Raw genomic sequence first — 20,672 nt, 5'->3', positions numbered from 1 at the left:
GTGGTTTTTCTAATAGATAGCGCTGTTTCGCACTTTATTTTCTACGACGAGGAGCGAAATTGCAAATTCATTATGATGTGAGGTTATGTTTTTCTAAAAGTAATTAGAACAACTCAGATCACCCAGTTATTTACACTTTGGCACCTTCACTGATTAACACAGACGCAATTTAAGTTTATAGAATAGCGATAATGGATTTCAAAAGTTTGTACACTGTTGTTTGTTTACACTTCAGTTTTTTAGATTTTTTGGATATAATTCGTACACTGGAACTCTGTCTTCAATATATAGTCATAATCACTCGTTTATTGTCACTTGTACGAATTTTTAACACTAAATTCACTTTAATTATATTTTTAAATAACTTTTCTGTACGGAGTATACGACCACATTATTAAATCACATTAAAAAGAAGCATCCTACCACTGTTGCCATCGAGGAATGTCAGAGTTCAACATCAACAAATGGAGGTAATACCAGTATTCCAGTCGATTCATCTTCATCGCAGTTACTGGTATCGACAAGCACATCGAATGTTGAGCCTGAGCCTCCTCAAAAAAGGTTAAGGCACATCCCCAAACCCGTCTTACTGTGCCAAAAAAAAAATTACGCAAGATTCTGGTGATAACGCTTTAATAAATCTGATAGTTAAAGATTTGCAGCCATTTCAGATCGTGGAAAATTCAGGATTCCGTGAATATATATATATTCGCTTAGCCTTTGTTCCAAACTATGTTGGAGTCGGCTTCCAGTCTTACCGGATGCAGCTGGATACCAGTGTTTTACATGGAGCGACTGCCTATCTGACCTCCACAACCCAGTTACTTGGGTATTAACACGATACCCTTCGGTAAGACTGGTTGTCAGACTTTCAAGCTTTCTGACTACTGTTAACGACTGTCAAAGATCTTCGAAAATGACAGCCGGGACCCACAATTTAACGTGCCTTCCGAAACACGGAGGAACTCGATATGTATAAGATGGTCACCCATCCACGGAACAACCTCGGCAAGCGTAGCTTAACCTCAGAGATCGATCCGTTCGGCTGTTGTAAACTAAGCCACGAGCTCAGGATTCCGTGAATACTCGAAAGCATTGAATGCTGATATTATCAACTACCGAATAGAAAACAATTAGCTTTGATGGTAGATGAAAAATATAAATTGGTGTCCGAATCTTTAAAACATGAGTTACATGATGTATCCTATTTAGCATTGACATCTGATATTTGGATATCTGACAGTAATAAAAGCCTTATAAGTCTGACTGCACATTACATATCAATATAAATTGAAATTTGTAGTTATTTCGACTTCAGAAATACAACTACATCACACGGCTGAGAATATTGCATTGGCTATACAAGATGTAAGGGACCAGTGGGAAATAAGCTCAAAAGTAGTAACTATTGTTACAGATAATGCTGCAGCTATGAAAAAAGCTGTAAGTGAGTGTTTGAATACAAACGAAACCATTTTTGTGTAGCTCACACTCTTAATCTCGCGGTTAAAGACTGTTTCGAGAAAGAAACTTTTGATTTAGCAGGAAACACTTCTAACTGGCAGCTACAACAACTTTTGGCAAAATGTCGAGCAATTGTGTCGCATTTTAAATATAGCACCAAAACTTCTTATGCTTTACTCAAAATGCAAGAGCAACTAAATGTAAATACATTAAAACTCAAGCAAGACGTTCGGACTCGATGGAATAGTATTTTCTATATGCTCGAACGTCTGTTAGAAGTTAAAATACCTCTTTCTGCTACTTTGCCACAGCTAGATACATCTCCGCCTAATTTGGATTCCAATGAATGGATTATAACAGAAGACATAGTGACGCTTTTACACACTTTTGAAAATATTACTGTGATTTTATCAGGAGAAAAATATCCAAGTTTGTCTTCTGTTATTCCTCTTATGCTTGGACTACAAAATGCTATAGAAAACAAGGCGCCAGTAACGGAATTGGGCACGAATTTAAAACGAAGTCTTTCTGCAGGAATAGAAAAACGGCTTGCAGTATATGAGACTAATAGAACAGCATCAAAAGCCACCTTCCTTGACCCTCGCTTTAAAAAAAAGGCTTTAAGTTAGAAAGTAATGCCAATAATGCGCAAATGTGGGTAATCAATGAGTTATCAAATATGACCACCGATCAAGTCCTGCCTTCATCTAGCCCAAATAGCCCAAGTACTTCAATTGTTGCTGCTTTGGATAGAGACGACATTTGGGGAGTTGTCGATAAAGAGCTCATTAGCAATAAGCAATACATAGATATGCAGGCATCAAATGTGAAGCTATGGAAAAGATATGTCGACGATGTGTATTGTATCATGAGGGGAGATAAACAGGACGTAGAACGGCTGTTGAACACCTTGAACTCTATTCATACTAACATAGACATTTTATCTTGCTTTTCTAAGGTATTCGAGCTAAGTGTTTGCCCTGAAGTGTGCGGGGTACGGGATGATAAATAATGAGACGTGTATGCGCTACGAATGGTTTATTACGACTGACTTAATACTAAATACTTATAATAACATAATTACTTATACCACACTACACCATAGGGGTACAAGAAATAAAAAAAATGAAGAAATACATTTTTTTTTTTTTTTTAACTAGACCAATATTATTATTAATATTAGTATTAATTATAACTAAAGTTCAAAGTTGTTAACACAATAAGTAGGTACCTACATAAATTGTATACATTCTAAAAGACACTATTACTCTAAACACATTATAATAAAAGAAACAACATTACAAATTAAGTTTTGAATAATTTTGTACGATTCTTGTAAACAATTTCTTCTTTATTGTTTTTTAAAATTTTTACATTAGGTTCCTGATCATCAATAACAATATATGGACCATTAAACAAAGCATCTAATTTATTTGCAGTTTCATTTTTTACCAATATTAAATCACCTTTGTTATACACTATTTGGTTTACATTATTATCATACTTAGATTTTCGTATTTGCTTACATTTTAACAAATTATTTAGCGCATCTTTGTGTGCTACTTGTAAACGATATTTTAATTCTAAACTGTAATTATCTGGATTATACAAAGGTTCTAATTTACTAGTTATTCTACATGGAATGTCGCAAGGCTTGCCAAAGACTAATTCATATGGCGCATATTTTGTAGAAGAATGTACAGTATTATTAAAAGTAAAACACCAAAATGGTAGCCAATGGCTCCAAGTTTCTGGAAAACTGTCACACTGTATTCTTAAAAATGAACCCAAATGCTATTATGTGTATTTTCAAGCGAACCTATTGATTCGTGATGATATGAAGTAGAATTTAATTTTTCTATTTCTAAAAGTTTACAGACTTCTGTCATTGTTGAGGACATAAACTCTGTACCTTTATCTGTGGCTATTCTTTTTGGATTGCCGAACCTTAATATAAAATTATTAACGAAAGCTTTAGCTACAGTAAGAGTTTCCTTATTTTGAAGAGGATAAGCTTCCACAAATTTACTTAATTCACACTGTAATGTAAGTATGTAATTATTACCATCTATATCTATATCTAAAGGACCTACTAAATCTAAAAACACTTTTTCGAAAGCATATGAAGCCGTAGTTGTTATTACCATAGGCTCTTTAGTTTTGCGCAAAAACTTAGACTTTTGACATTTCTCACACTTACTTACAAAGTTTTTGATGTTATTTTCCATTTCTGGCCAATAATATTTTCTTTTGATATTATTAACCATTCGCCGAACACCGGCATGACCACTAGTTGGTAGTAAATGATAATCATTTATAATAAATCTTTTATCATTTTCATTATGTATTCTCTGAATACCTCGCAATATACAAATGCGTGGACCGGTCCATTTATCTTTATTTTTAATCTCTTCTATTAATTCTTTTATAAATAACGCGTTATTATCTTTTTTTATTAAACATAAATTGTCGACATTAATATTTTTACAAAACTGTCTTAATTTTTCCACAAAAACGTCTCGCGTGTATTGTGCTTTAAAATTAAGATTAATCTATACTTATAATAAATCTGTAGAGTGGTCGATTCTGTACATTGAATATATTTAAAAAAAAACCAAGTGGGGGTGTTTAGTAACGGATACTGATACCGAATCTGCAATTTATAATTTTCTTTTCTGTCTGTCTGTCTGTCTGTCTGTCTGTCTGTCTGTCTGTCCTCCGTCTGTATGTGTCGCTATCACGTAAAACCTGCCGGATAGAATGCACTGAAATTTGGTATATGCATAGAATAAGTAGTGGAGCAATTTCTGGGATACTTTTTATAGCATAAAATTTCATAGATTTTTAGAAAATTGAAAAAAATACGTAGAAATCGTTTGAACCTGCGTTTCCCTATAGAGACCATAGATGGCGTTGCAATCTATTTCACAACATTGAATTGGCTTTGTTAACGCGGCGCCGGCCGTATCGATACCTGTTGTTTGCACCAACCAATAGATGGCGTTATAATCCGCAACAAATCATGTTTTTCCTAATTAATTTATTTTGATGGCTTTATTGTAAAAAAAATACCTTTGAAACTGGCTATACATTTATAAGATTTTCAAACATAAATGTTGTATGATATATTACACAAAAATGTTGATTTACGTGGGTCCGGTGCGGTCAGGATACCCTAGATGGCAAACCGAGTAATTTCGTTTGTTGTCGTTGTTCGCCGCAACTAACAGATGGCGTTGTAGTTCGTAACACAACCAAATTAATTGGTTGCATTAAGGAAATAAATTGGATAGCTATGAAACAGACTATGTGGTAAGTTTTAAAAAATAAACAACGGATGATATATAAAAAAATATTACGGGTTACGCGGTTTCGGACGTATCATCGCAATTATTACGCGTGTGAAGAGCTCCGGCGCAGATAGGTCTGTCTGCACCTATAATAATATTCTGAAACCAGACGGGTAAGCAATGGTCTGTCTATAATAATGTATTATATTTTACACTGTAAACTGGTACGGATACAGACGAGAGCGGAAAAGAAGGTAACCACTGGAAATCAGGCCTGCCTGAGCCTGTGTGTCACATTGTGTGCCCTTGATGATGAGATGACAAAAGGGTTTTTAGCATTTTTATGTGTAGGTGTATCGAGTGCTTCGCAATTCGCGTGCTCAAACGAATAAGCAACAGTACGAAATTCACGCGAGCGGAGCCGCACGGGTCAGCTAGTTTATAATATTTTCTTACTCTGGGAAAATGCAAAACATTCAGTTTCTACATCCCTTTTCTTTCTTATATAACTTAACTCTTTCCCTTCAATTAAAACCATTTCTATAGCATCACTCGGTATCCGCAATAATTCCACGATTCTCGGTTGATCAGTCCGATAGTCTGTGTCATTATTGGTGATAGGAGTATCACATCTATTCCTAATATCTGTCAATTCCCTTTTCTGTGCTCTTGTCATTACGTTAAGTACTTTTTCACTAAAACTTTTTAAATCATCTGAACTTATTGAAATTCTAGACAATGCATCAGCTACGACATTATCTTTCCCTTTAACATAGACCACGTTAAAATCATACTCTTCTAATGTTAACCTAAACTTCAATAACCTACTTGATGGATCCTTCATTCCAAATAAATACAACAACGGTTTGTGGTCAGTCATGATTGTAAATTTTTTACCTAATAGATATGGCCTAAAATATTTTATTCCCCACACAATTGCTACTAATTCCTTCTGTATAGTTGGATAATTTCTCTCAGCCTTATTCAAAGGTCGACTGGCATAAGCGACAGGTCGCATATCTTTATTACAAAGTACTGAGCCAATAGCAAAACCCGAAGCATCAGTTTGAAGAATAAATTCGTTTTCATCTGAAAAATCTGGGTATTGTAAAATAGGTGGTGACACTAGTACCTGCTTCAAAATTTCAAAAGCATTTTGGCATTGTTTAGACCAAACAAAAGGAATATTTTTACAACATAAATTATTTAATGGAGCAGCCATTCCCGCGAAATTTTTAATAAATTTTCTGTAATAATTACAGAATGCAACGAAACGTTTTACTTCATCTGTGTTTTTTGGTATAGGGTAATTTGATACAACGTTTATTTTTTTTTTATCTGGCTTTATACCTTCTTCTGACACTGTATGACCTAAATACAATAATTCCTTTTTCAAAAAATTACATTTGTTGGGGTTTAATTTTAAATTAACTTTTCTAAGTCTTTCAAACACGTCAATTAAATTTTTATTATGATTTTCAAAATTTCGGCCTATAATTACGAGGTCATCAAGATAAATAAAGCATTGTTCATAGGTTAAACCTGACATAGCAATAGTCATAATTCTCGAAAAAGAACTTGGACTAGTTTTTAAACCCATCGGCATTCGTTTCATTTGATATTGGCCACTATTAGTGGTAAATGCAGTAAGTTGTCGTGACTCAGGGTTCAAGGTTACTTGGTAATATGATTGGCTAAGGTCTAAGTGGCTAAAATAAACAGCCCCAGAAAGAGATTCTAAAATATTCGTTATGTTTGGTAAGGGAAATTTATCATCCTGTATAACATCATTTAGTTTTCGGTAATCAATAACTAATCTCCATTTTTTGTTAGAGTCATCTGACTTTTTTGGTACCAGCAACACAGGGCTAGACCAGTCACTTTGAGCTTCCTCTATAATGTCATCCTGTAACATTTGCTTAATCTGTCTATCTAATTCTGGTTTATGTGCATATGGCAATCTATATGGCTTTGTATAAACAGGTACAGTATTTGGTTTTAAATAAATATTATGTTCACATATAGTAGTAGTAGTCAACTTATCACCCGGTAATTGAAATATGTCACTGTACTTAGAACAAATAGCTTCTATCGATTTACGCTCACTAGGATGCAAATGATCCAATTTCAATATTGATAGTAAAATGTCAGTTCGTTCCGCATTCGACTTACATTTATTAAAACTACATATTTGATATTCGTATAAGGGATGTAATTCCGGTTGAAAAGTAGCTATGATAACTGGTTCATACTTAGTATTTAATATTTTAATAGGAATAATATTATTTACTGGCCTTACAATTGAAGCCGCTAAAAATAAATCCTCTTGTAATTGTTTGGGCAATATAACGCAATCATAATTAAATTCATTATTTTTTAAAGGTATATAATGAATTGATTCACCTCTTGCAGGAACAGTTAAATAATTATAAGAAATAGATGGTGACGTATAAAGTGGTATGATACTTGCATTATCGTTTTGTATAATTTTACAAGTATTCATTTCTAAGTCAATATGTGAGTTGAACTTAGATAAAAAGTCTAATCCAAGAATGCCGTCTGACTTACACGGTAATTTATCAAAAAAATACAATTTGTGGTTAAAATAATTTCCATCTCCAGTACGTAGTGTAAGGTAAACATAACCTTCTGAATACGCTTTACCACCAATACCATTTATAACGATATTATCTTCATACAATGTAATGTCTTGCGACAATACCTTCTTAGAAACAGCGGAAATAGACGCGCCAGTATCGAGTAACCATGAACACCTTATATTGTAAACATTAAAATAAACATACCTAACATTATCATTACATGTTAAAATATTATAACTTTTAGGCTCGAAAAAACTGATTATTGTTAGTCATTTCTTTATTTTCAGTTTGGGTATTATCGTGTACTAAAGATGAAAACATCTTCCGTTGCGTACCACGACCTTGAATACCTCTACCGCGATAATATCTAGGGTTACCATTATTTCGAAAATTAGAAAAGTTGTTACCATTGTTACCTTGTGTGTAACCACCACGCGAATTACTATTAAACTTTTGTTGTTGATAAATATTACTATATCTTTGTCCAGCAAAATTACCACGATATTGAGAACCTCGACTATAATAGTTATATCGGTTTCCTCTAGTCAAATTACCTCCTCTAACAAAATTATTATTAAACCTATTAATAGACTTACCTCTAATATTGAAAATACCGTTTGAAGTTGAGGGCTGTGCCAGCTCCTCGTCCTCGGCGGCGCGCACGGCGTCCTTCAGATCAGAATAGTTACGAGCTGAAATGATAGTCCCTAAACGTTTATATTTTAATCCATCACAAAATTTCTTTATACCGAAATTTTCATTAATAGGCCTCAGTATGGCACACGCTTTCTCGTTACCGTCAGCTTGTGCAATAGTGAGGTTTAATAATAAATCTGATAATTTATCTCCATACTCACTAATAGACATGTTATTTTGACGCAAATTGTTTAATTGACACAAAATTGAATTTGCAGATTTTTTGGTAAGTAAACATGTTTTCATATCCTGTAAGAGACTCGATATATCATTATATTCAGACTTTAATTTCAATTTAGCCGTTTTACTGTGCCTTGTTTTCAGAATAAAAGACGTTAACAATTTTACTTGGTCACTATCTTTGAGACAATTGTTGTACAACTCTACCGTGTCAATAATTCTCTCTGTCGTCTCTTCCGAGCCATCCATCAAAGGAATTAAGGATGTAGCTGTTTTTAAGTCAAATTTCTCCATTTTTGTGAAAATATTCTTATTCTCTATGTTCTGAAGACTATATGATAAAATACTTTCATAAACTGTATCTATTCTATCTTTTAACACTTCATAAATGTACTCAGCTAATTCTATAGAACTTTTCTGCTCAGAAAAAATATTTATGATAGTTTTATACGAGGAATATAACTCTCTAGCTTTTAATATTTTTTCATTAACTTTATCTTTATATTTTAACCTTCTATTTGATCCTAACTTCCTCAAATACACTTTAATATCTATTAATCTACCTAAAATGTCCTCTAAATCTTTCTCCATTGAATTTAATGAAAAGCATACTTACAATTAATTATATCAAGCCCGAAATTAGTCACTGCGACATTCCTTTTAACAGATAAAATATTAAATGTGCAATCACATGTTTTACGATACCATATAACACACTGTATACCGACATAGAAAACACATATTATATTAATTAGTAATTAGAAATTCCTTAAATCTAAACAACTAACAGTTCATTATATTTATGTCGCAACTTAGAAAGAATCCGCTGCACTATGCATGTTGCACTCGACGAGCAATTGGAAAAAATGAATATTTAATGTTCTATTACTAACACATTTTTACGAAATTACGATATTCACTATGTAAGGGCGCACTATAACCGATATCACGTAACCATTTCCGTTTTCACATCGCCGTTTTCACTCATTTCCTTCAGACATTTTCATTCGCTTCTTGATTTTCTTGTTTGCCCGAGAGCCGCAAACGCATTCTTCTAACAAATTCGAACTCCACGCGTTTTCCAATCCACCTTTTCTGTTTGTCCTTGACCTTCTTCCAAATCACACCAATTATAATAAGTGCAATTATCACCAAAACAGAACACAACAGGATATTATTCGTCTGGATATGGGACTCCACCACGGTATTAGAACCCCCCGAAGCATTTTGCGAAATTGTGACATCCTTGTCCTCGGTTTTTGAGTATGACTTCCCCATTTTTCAACACTCGCTCGAAACATGGAACGCTCAAGGTAGCAGAAGGCATAATCAAATTTTCATAACGCCAATTATTAAACAGTCTTAACATAGTGCACAGAGGCACACAGGAATGCGCTGAATCGCAAAATTCGCCCGATATCCGATACCCGTCGACAATGTACCTCGGCGCTTGCACAAGGCAGGGTCGCCATGAAGTGTGCGGGGTACGGGATGATAAATAATGAGACGTGTATGCGCTACGAATGGTTTATTACGACTGACTTAATACTAAATACTTATAATAACATAATTACTTATACCACACTACAGCCCAACAGTAACAAAACACACTAAACCCCAACTAGCAGTGCAACAGCATGGCTTCCAATTAGGTAAATCTGTGGAAACCAATCTCATAACCTACATCACCCCTATTATGGAAAATGTAGATAAAGGTTACCAGGTCGACTCCGTATACACTGATTTTGCTAGCGCTTTTGATCGGGTAGACCACAGAATATTAATAAAGAAACTACAAACACAATATGGGATTTGTCATAAAATGTTAGCTTGGTTTGAATCCTATCTCATTGATCGCGAGCACTTTGTTGTCATTAATGGACACGAATCCAGAGGCTACATTGCTAATTCAGGGGTTCCGCAAGGCTCCCACTCAGGCCCAATTTTATTTCTGCTCTTTATCAACGACATTGTAGAACAGGTGCGACACTGTCACTGCTTACTTTTTGCCGATGATATGAAAATATCAAGGAAGATCGATACTGAGGCAGATATTGAGTAGTAAGCAGACCTTGATAGGGTTTATAGGTGGTGTACCGATAACAATATGCTTCTGAATGCTAAAAAATGCCAGCACATTCGATTCACAAGAAAAATAAAGTATTTGTCTTCCCAGTTCCATATTAATAATGAAAACGTGGTTACTACGCAACAGGTTCGTGACTTGGGTATAATCCTAGATTCGGCGCTTACTTTTATTCCACATTATGACAGCATGGTACATAAAGCTGTGAAGATGTTAGGATTTATAAAACGTAATACCAGAGCTTTCAGAACTACTACATCTAGGATTCTCTTACACAATGCAGGGATGAGAAGTACTTTAGAATTCAGTAGTGTTATCTGGAACCCTCAATATGCGGTGCATACGCAGCGTATTGAGTCTATTCAACGGTCTTTCACCCGGCACTTAGCATTCGTCAGTCTTGGCATCAGCCACAGATGTTCATGCGAAGAAAGACTAGCTTACTTTGGAATGAACACCCTCCAACATAGGCGAAGGCTGCTAGATCTAATGTTCTTGCAGAAATTAGTGAAAGGTATGTCTTTTTGCGGAGGGCTCTTTGAGCGCATTACATTGTCGGTCCGTAAACTGAACGCCCGAAGAAAGTGTCAACATTACTTCCAAGTCCCCGCATGCAGAACAAACCTTGGTTCCCGTGCACCAATTGCTAGATTGACATCGACATACAACGAATATTAGCGTTTACTCGACCTAGACCTCTTTCACGACCATCCCACACGTTTATGGTCTAAAATAATTAATAACGTTAAAAAATAACTCTCTTCCAATATCTATATTTATAAAACTAGCTGACCCGCGCAACTTCGCTTGCGTCACATAAGACAGAATGAATCAAAATATTCCCCGTTTTTGTAACATTTTTTGCTGCTACTCTGCTCCTATTGGTCGTAGCGTGATGATATACAGGGTGTAAACGACAGCCTACCGAAAACGAAAAAAAATGACTTTAGACACGATTCTGGTGCTTATGGCGTTGAAAATTTTCATCGGTTTTTTCTTGATTTTTCCGATTTTTTATGCGTTTTTTTTAATTTTTTTTGGTATTATTTCGTTAATACTACACAATGCAACATGAATATGAAAAAAAAATCAGTCATATTACTGTTTTTCACAAAAAACAGCAATGGATTAAAACAACGTATAAATTCGCTATCAGCTGTTCGGCCAACGACACCGCGCCGGCGGCGGCCGGCCGCGACGGTCGACGTCACGCCGCGTACGGTCTACGCGCGCCACACAGACACGATTACGCACACAGCTGTCAACCTCACACTCACTTGTATGCAGCGTTACTTAGTATTTGTTCTATGTTAAAAATGAAAATTACATAATTATCCCGCTCTCCGATAAAAGGTAAATTCATAAGATTTAAAATGTGTGATATCTTATTATTACACGTACAAATACATACAGAACGACAAAAAATCCTATTGATATTCTTTAGCGCTATAAAAATCTCTAATAAACAATTTAACATGTATTGTCGCTTTGTTCCATTTGTTCTTGCAAAATTCTATTCGATATTTACACGCTCATTCATACTTCATACAAGCGCGGTGCGACTCGAAAAGTAGATGGCCGTAGTGACGCGTGACGCCGCGACCGCGCGTGGATGTTACATAGATGGGATGCGACAAAATGGATGCTAAGTAATTCTCCGGGGATTATGAATTATGATAAGTTAGTTTCTCTGATAAGAATATTAATGGATATTGATTGTTATGTACCTACATTTTTTATGGTTTAATTAAATAAACGTTTCGTGTTTATTTTATTTACTTTAAGCTGATTTTATGTAATAAATACCTATCAAAGTATTTTAAACTTACATCAATAATGTTTGTAATGTTATTTGGTATTTGAATAAAACTACAATGCAACCAGTAACAACTGTGACAAGTAAAAATAGTAATGCCACATCAATATTTTATTGAATCTAATCTCTCGCTGGGATCCTAACTCGTCGCTCGTCACCAAATCGCGCGCGGACGGCGGCACGGAGGGAGCGGGTGGCGCGGGCGAGGGGCGGCGCGAGTGAGCGGAGAGGCGCCCGCGCCGGCGGCTCTCTTTGATTGATAGTTCGAGCAATTCGCTCGCGGAAGACGGAAGCTCTTCACCGGTGTCGTTCGTTATGTCCTATTCGTCGTGTCGTGTGTGAACTGTTGTTTATTATTACTTGTTATTGTTTCGGTTTTGAGTTGTTAGTGTTTTTATTGTTATTATTTTTGTTGTTATTGTTTTCGAAGTGCAGTTGTGTTCGTAAATAGGAAGAAATGTTGATGTGTTATGTATGGTGAAGCACGTGGAAGTGCACGGCGTGCTCTGCACCTGTACGTCCGGATCCAAAGGTACTCAAACTCTCGCCATACACCAGGTATTTGCGTGTTAATAGACATTGATAACAATTTGTTTTAGCACTTTCTTATTATTGGTTACATTTTGCTATTATTCTTTGATTTCACGTAAGCCAAGTAGGTACCTACCTACTTACAATTTTACTATGAGCTATTGTAACATACGGGCCTACTTACGATACCATAAACGATACATAAGATTGTTATCTAATGATAGCGTTGCATACTAGTGAGCGCATAGACGTGGTGGTACGCGTACGTACCTACGACGCGTCCCGACATGTCGTCGTTCAGCGCGCCGCCGCCGCCAGAAATCTCGTAGGCATGCGCGGAGATACATCGCGTTGTTCACTATACATTGAACGCTCAAAAATGACTAACTCGGGAACCAATCATTTCCGAGAAATATCGTTGGAGTAAATTTCGCGCATACAGTGTCACAAACTTACCAGTAAAGTTTTCGGTTAGCTGTCATTTACACCCTGTATAGCCTATAACCTTCCTCGATAAATGGGCTATCTAACACTGAACGAATTTTTCAAATCAGACCAGTAGTTCCTGAGATTAGCGCGTTCAAACAAACAAACAAACTCTTCAGCTTTATAATATTAAGTATAGATAACTAGCTGACCCGCGCAACTTCGCTTGCGTCACATAAAAGAGAATGGGTCAAAATTTTCCCCGTTTTTGTAACATTTTTCGCTGGTACTCTGTTTCTATTGGTAGTAGCCTGATGATATATCTATACTTAATATTGTTTGTTTGTTTGATTGTTTGATTGTTTGATTGTTTGATTGTTTGATTGTTTGATTGTTTGTTTGTTTGTTTGTTTGTTTGTTTGAACGCGCTAATCTCAGGAACTACTGGTCCGATTTGAAAAATTCTTTCAGTGTTAGATAGCCCATTTATCGAGGAAGGCTATAGGCTAAATAACATCACGCTACGGTCATTAGGAGCGGAGTAGCAACGAGAAATGTTACAAAAACGGGGAAAATTTTGACCCATTCTCTTAGGTGACGCAAGCGAAGTTGCGCGGGTCAGCTAGTAGCCTATATATAGCCTATAACCTTCCTCGATAAATGGACTATCTAACACTGAAAGAATTTTTCAAATCGGACCAGTAGTTCCTGAGATTAGCGCGTTCAAACAAACAAACAAACAAACAAACAAACAAACTCTTCAGCTTTATAATATTAAGTATAGATATTCTTATTTAATTTAAGTTAATTGTTAATGGATCTCATTAGGGAAACCAAATTAAGTTTTAGATTTAAGTTTTTTAATATTTAGTTTGTAATATTTGTATGTCAGTTATATTGAATGCTGTGCATGTCTCTAATAGGTATAGCACACGCCCATTTATTTAATTTTTTATGTTTTTTCAAATGTTTGTGTTCATACTGTTGACATGCCTTTAATAATAAGTAAATAAATATGAAATGGAGACAGACAGATCGTTGGCCTTTCTCGATGTCGAAGTAAAGGTGAGAACAGATGGTACCTTAGGCCACACTGTTTATCGAAAACCGACACACACCGATAGGTATCTTCACGCGAATTCGCATCATCATCCGCGACACCTGCAATCCGTGGTGCATACGAACGAGCATACGAACTTTGTGACCCTGAACACCTAGACGGTGAACTCTCACACGTTCAGGAGGTACTTAAGCGAAGCGGATACAGGAGAACCGAACGACGTCTGAAGAGGCAAGAATGTCAGACTGGTGTTAGCAGAGTACCAGCTTTTATGCCCTACATAAAAGGAGTAACGGATAAAGTTGGAACAGTACTGAAGAAATACTCCATAAAGACTGTATATAGTCCGTTCTACGTCCAAAGTAGCTAACCATTTGCGCACGCCAAAGGATGTAATTCCTCTTCAGACACCTGGCGTTTACAAGGTGGATTGTAGTTGCGGTAGTTCATACATCGGACAGACCAAAAGAACAATAGCTGAAAGGGTCAAGGAACATATCGCAGCTGTCAAGAACCGTCAAGTCAACAAATCCGCGATAGCTGAGCACTTGTTGGAAGCAGGAACCAATCACTGGATCGAGCTACATCAACCCCGGGTCCTCTCCACAGATCGTCACTATTACTCCAGGATAGTACGAGAAGCGGTTGAAATCAAAAAACATACTAATTTCAACCGTGAAGATGGATACCGTTTATCATCTACATGGAATCCTGTCATCAGCAAGTGCAGCCGTCGCCGGCATGACGTAACGCGCCAGTGTAAAGACGTCGTTAGTGTTGTGTATCGAAGTACCAACAATTCCGAACAATGTACACTTAGTGAAAACCAAGTGAGGGTAGGCGTCGAAACTCGGACCGCAAGGAAACGACGCTTAGCAGCTACATCAGTCAGCTCGTGACCACGGTCGTTGTAATGCGATCGAAACGTCGGGCAGCAAGTAAGGTATCCTAACCTTTAAATTTTCAATCGCGTATAAAACTCATTGCATTATAATATTAAGAAATGTTTATTTCCGCAGTTGTCCGAAATTGCCCAAAAATATTTTTGTCAGCATCGTCCGTCCCTTCAGAACGCTTATTTTCAAAAGCTGGGATTTTGTGCAATGATAGATTCTTCTATCTGTCTAGCACCAAAAAAGATTAACCAAATCTTATTTCTCAACAGTATTCCATGACTGTTTATTTTTTAAATACTTTAAGAATATTTTGTTATTTTATGTTTTATTTAACTTCAATTGAAAAAAAAATTATATTATTTTTGTTAACACTTCTAAGAAGTTTTTTTTTTGACAATAACTAATTGTTAGTTAATTGCCGGGAAAATATTTTTATTTTTGTTTTAAAATCATTTGACATTTTCCTTTATTTAGCACCTAAGATAAATATTTAAGACAAAAATATAAGCATATAATTTAAGTAAGGAAAAAATATTCTTTGTGATACTAATTATCTTGTTTTCTTGAAAATATTGTGGTTACTAATTATTAAACAATTAGCAGCCTGTAAATGTACCTATGTACATACTTGCATCATAATGTAAGTCAGATTTTATTTTAAAAAGACTACTAAGTATATAATTTCATAGTTTCATTGGTACCTAGTAAATATAAACCAAATCGAGCCAAAAATACTTAAATAAATGATTCGATTTCAAACAATAACTTTTTATGTATTTAGTAAACATAACTCTCCCAATACATCTATACTATCTATACTTATCTATACTTATATTATAAAGCTGAAGAGTTTGTTTGCTTGATTGTTTGTTTGTTTGTTTGTTTGAACGCTCTAATCTCAGGAACTACTGGTCCGATTTGAAAAATTCTCATTCAGTGTTAGATAGACCATTTATCGAGGAATGTTATGGGCATATAACATCACGCTACGGTTATTAGGAGCGGAGTAGCAACGAAAAATGTTACAAAAATGGGGAAATTTTTCTCTTAAGTGACGCAATCGAACCTGCGCGGATCAGCTAGTCATAAATAAGTATGAAAAAAATAAAGGATTGAAACATATAAAAATAAAATTCCCTCAACTCCCTCGGCATAAAGCCAAGTTGAGGGAATAATTTGAAAAAGCTCAAAAAACATTTACTTGTCAATCCAGTTAACTCGAGTTACGTAATTCGAGTTCAACCCGAGTTCCATGGATTTTAACTCGAGTTAAATCGAGTTTTGTTTTTCCCGAATTGGCACATCACTAATACAAATTTCAAATAATGTCCGCAATCAAACAGAGCCGACAAACCGCAACGCGCAGGCGCACGCGCCGCCTCGTGTCCTCTCCGCCGCCGCCGCCGCCCCGCGCAGGCGCCCGCGCTACCGACTCGGTGACGAGTTAGGTGTAGTGTAATATGTACCTATGTACCAGTGGCGAAGGGTCAGTTTTTACAAAAGGTAAGCCGGAGCTATTAGTCATTGTCTAGGTATAATACTTACATATTATGTACATCGTAAGAATATCGACGTAAAATTCTGCATAATAACAATATGAGAGTATTATCTACATTCGACTACAGTCTCTTATTTCTCTCTCTACAGTCTAATAATACATATGTACCTACTTACCATGCTACCTAATCATGCTTGTTTTGCATTAAGTTAATCTGTCTTCAGTATAGTAACACGTAGGTAACACAACAGCACATATTTGAGATAACGTATATCGAGCGATTGATGATTGTCTCGCACTGGTTGTTTTATAACATATTATACAAGCAATTTAGAATGTATTTATCAACAATAAAATATCAAACACATTATGGATAAACGCAGAACACTTTAATAGAAATGAGTTTAACCTATAAATCTGACAAAATGAAAATTTACTCGAATAGAAACATGCAAAACAATTACTCTTTAATACACTGATACGTTCACAGTTATGCACAAACATTTAATAAGGAATAATGTTGTAATAAACACAAATATTCTAATTTGTTATAGAGCGCGCGAAAAAACAGTAAACAAACATAACCTAATGTCAAACTGGTGAACAATGTTGGACTCATACTTATATTTCACCATCTCGCTCTTGCACGCGGCTCGCGCCGCGACAGAAACATGCGTAAGATCATGTGTCCGCCGCGGCGCGGCGGCGCGAGCGCTGTAGCGCGAGGCAACCCGCTCTTCCTCCGGCTTGCTCGCCACTATGCAGCGCGGTGTAAAGCGCGATCCAAAAGGTCGTAAGCGACATCGCCGCCATAGTTTTTATTGTACGCGATTCCCGATCAGCGCCTACGGTTTATTTCATTATTATTACTTCACGTTGCGTTTTAGCGGAGCGTAATTTTTGAAGGGTAGGCGTTTTCGTACTGTTTCGATTAGATTATTGATTCTAGTTAAAGATTTCGCTTTAAATATTGTTTATTATTAATTAATTGTGTATTATTAGGCAATAGTAAACAATTAATTTAACACTAATATTTAGTCTGTCCAGAAAGGGAAGCCGGTAGGAATCGAGTTGTATGGAGCCTTCGCCACTGCTATGTACCTATGTACCTATTTATTATATTATTTGATCTACGTAGTACTTGTGTCATGTGACTGAACCGATATGTAACCAATATATAACCGATGTGTAATCCAAAATAAAGCAGTATCATTCCGTACGAGCTAGTGTTTATTCCAAATTCAATCCCGACATCACATGGCGACCCTGCCAGGCCATCTTGGGTTAGCGTCGCGCACGGCAATTGATACCGTGTCTCTATAAGGACAGTGAATTTTAAACATTGCGTTGTAGGAGCATCTATAGTTAAAATTAAGCATTATAAATCCGACTGTTCGTCAACCGTGTTCGGTTCCGCTTGTGAAATATTGTGCAAAGTTTCGACAGCAAAGAAAAATGGGCAATCCTCAAAGTGGTCTGAAGGAGAGTGTAGTGTTAGCACAGAGTGCAACTGGTAGCGGTCAAAATTTGGCGGAAACGGACCAACTGTTGTACCACGCAAGTTCTACTAAGATAATCTTGTTAGTGATAACACTACTGCTGGGCCTTGGAGGCATATTTGCGGCGCATAGAATGTATCGGAGATGTCATGCCAAAATAGTGGAGAAGCATGTTAGCGATTTGGTACTGAGGAGATACGCGAGTCTTCTTCGCGGTCAGCGCAAACAAGCGCCACCTGACAATATCGTCTGACGGAGTGCGTAACGTCCTGGTAACGTCTAACAATTGCGTCTAAATAGTGCGTAAATATCATAAATATGGGTTTACCTATTATTTTAAGTGCGGTTCAGTGAATGTAAAAATCATGAGCATAAAGTGCATACATACATACATAGTGATAAAAAGTGGTTCTAGAAATGTCGCGGTAACTAAGTGCATCAAATGAACTTAAGACTCTAATTTAATATCATGTTACGATAATTATAAAAGATATCGTTACTGTATCCTGAATTGGTATGTATCACTAAAGTTGTTTTTATTATATGAGTTATTAGAATGTTCACATGGCCACTTCATTTTGATGGCAGATTTTATTAAGGAATTGTATAATGAGTTATTAAAAATAAGAACATATGTAATTAAAATCGGTCCCAATAGAAGGCAAGAAAGTATATGTAGTAAAAAGTTTACCGAAGCTGGTATTTTGTATGAACAATATAGTAATTATTTAGAAGAAATTAAAAAGGTAAAGAAGTTCAAAGAGGTATCAGAGATTGAAAGCATTGATAAATATTGTATTAAGTTTAATAATTTGTATTTTGAGATTACTAGTTTATGTAAAAATTGTGAATTAACTGACTCTTCCAAAATGTCTTAAAAGTTGCTCTTAACTTATTGCCTGTTATGAACGACCAAGAATCGGTTACAAAGCAGTTAATAGACGGGATTGAATATTACGATTCCATTGTAGAACATGATTCAAAACGTAATTTGATAGAGTTTGTGCTGAAAAGCAGGTTATCTCAGTCTGGCAAACTGAGGCTATCCCTCAAGTATGATGAGGTGTCTGAATTGTTGAGAGATATGAAAATGTATTTGTTGCCCAAACAATCATCCATTGCTTTACAAAGTAAGCTGCATTCTATTAAACAAAATGAGAAGTCTATATCAGACTTTGGTCAAGAAGTATCCAACTTGTTCGTCGACCTTACGATTTCGCAGTCTGAAGGACATTCTGAGTCTTATAATGTATTGAAACGAGTCAATGAAAAGTTCGCAATGGAGAATGTTACTAGGTATGCCAAATCGCTTTAAATTTTGACACAGTATAGCCTGTATACATATAAACTAGTTTTTGTTTCAGTCAAAAATACCGAATAGTTTTGATTTTATAAGCATTCAAAGTTTCGAAAAATATCGAGTCCCGCTAACGGCCGCGTGAGTGGTTGTGACGTCATACTACACTTGCGCCGCTCGGGCCGCGTCCCGCTTAGTATTAAGTTGCCAGCCGTTGTTGTTGGTGTAATAACTTGCGCAGTATTTTGTTGTATTTGCGTCCGCTTATTACATTTATAGTGTAGTAATAGTTAATATTATTCAATTAATAAAGTGGATGAAAGATTTGAAAAAGGGCAATCGGATAATCTACCTAAAATAGATGAAATTAATGGTTGCGCATTATTTATCAACAAATAGAGATTTTGTTGCCTCCGAAATCCTTTTTATTATTATAAATGCGAAAGTTTGTGAGATTGTATGCATGTATGTATGTAATAATAATAATAATAGCCCGCAGGGCACCTCGAGGCGAGGTGACGGGGAGTAGCGACCCCGCGGTACCTGAGTGCTCCAGGGGGAAGTCACCCTTCCTCATCTCCGGCTTGCCTTAGGTGGCTGGTCGGAGTGAAAACTGACGAGGAAGCGGTCCCCCGCCTCTGGCTTGCCTTCATTGGCCGTCCAGAGTGGAGTCGCAAGAGCAGAGCTCCCACTCTGTTCGGAGGACGGATGCTGAGCGTAAGTGGCTAGTGGGCCAGTGATGCCGGACCCTCAGGGAGCAAGTGATCTGAGTTTAACGTCCAGCGAGGCCTCTCCGTCCTTCAGCCGCTCACGTCCCTGTTGCCCTCTTGTTGCATTTTCAGCGACTAGTTTAGGGGGCCCAGTTTGTGAGTTGGCAAGTCTCCGTCTGCCACTTTTACATGTTTTTAACATAGTTATCGGCAGGCGCCATAGTCCCTACAGATCACCAACACTCCAGTCCACAAGCAACCCATCCCAATAGCCCAAGTAGTTTTTTCCATTAGTTTTGCCATAGTTCCACACAGTCCGGTGATTGTCCTTGGGTGCATTTTATAGTGTAAACAGGGATAATCACCGAATTGTGACATCATACATTTTTTAAATATTAAAGCAGTCGAAAAGGGCCTCTACGTGTTGGCTTCGGCCCCACGCACGCCTACCAAAAATCCGGGACTCCATAGTCCCGAGATGAGGTACAGATAATAATAATAATAAAAATCCTTTATTTCTCCTCACAATGTCAAGCTTAACATAGGTGTTACAAAATTACAAAATGTTTGGTCTTATAAACATGTGTGAGTAGCTGGTGTTTGAGTTGGGCATAAAATGCCTG

This window comes from Anticarsia gemmatalis, chromosome W, assembly GCF_050436995.1.
Source record: "Anticarsia gemmatalis isolate Benzon Research Colony breed Stoneville strain chromosome W, ilAntGemm2 primary, whole genome shotgun sequence".
NCBI lineage: Eukaryota > Metazoa > Arthropoda > Insecta > Lepidoptera > Erebidae > Anticarsia > Anticarsia gemmatalis.
The sequence above is the reverse complement of the archived record's forward strand: the minus strand, read 5'-3'. Positions refer to the sequence as shown.